Below are 563 nucleotides of genomic sequence, written 5' to 3' on the forward strand. Positions count from 1 at the left end.
TATTGACATTGACATTGACAAGGAGAAGTAGCTTGAGGGACACCCAAGTCCACCCAAGGCTTATGTGTGGGGCGGGTCCCCAGCGCCTGTATTCGTGGGTTACTGTTTGGTGTAGCCTCTCAGAGCTGTGTGGGGCGGGTCCCCGGCGTCTGTAGTCGTGGGTTAGTGTTTGGTGTTCAGTGTAGCCTCTCAGAGCTGTGTGGGGCGGGTCCCCAGCGCCTGTATTCGTGGGTTATTGTTTGGTGTTCAGTGTAGCCTCTCAGAGCTGTGTGGGGCGGTTCCACGGCGTCTGTAGTCGTGGGTTACTGTTTGGTGTTTGGTGTAGCCTCTCAGAGCTGTGTGGGGCTGGTCCACGGCATCTGTAGTCGTGGGTTAGTGTTTGGTGTTCGGTGTAGCCTCTCAGAGCTGTGTGGGGCGGGTCCCCAGCGTCTGTAGTTGTGGGTTAGTGTTTGGTGTTTGGTGTAGCCTCTCAGAGCTGTGTGGGGCGGGGCGGGTCCCACGGCGTCTGTAGTCGTGGGTTAGTGTTTGGTGTTTCGGTGTAGCCTCTCAGAGCTGTGTGGGGC

This window comes from Oncorhynchus tshawytscha, linkage group LG33 (assembly GCF_018296145.1).
Source record: "Oncorhynchus tshawytscha isolate Ot180627B linkage group LG33, Otsh_v2.0, whole genome shotgun sequence".
NCBI lineage: Eukaryota > Metazoa > Chordata > Actinopteri > Salmoniformes > Salmonidae > Oncorhynchus > Oncorhynchus tshawytscha.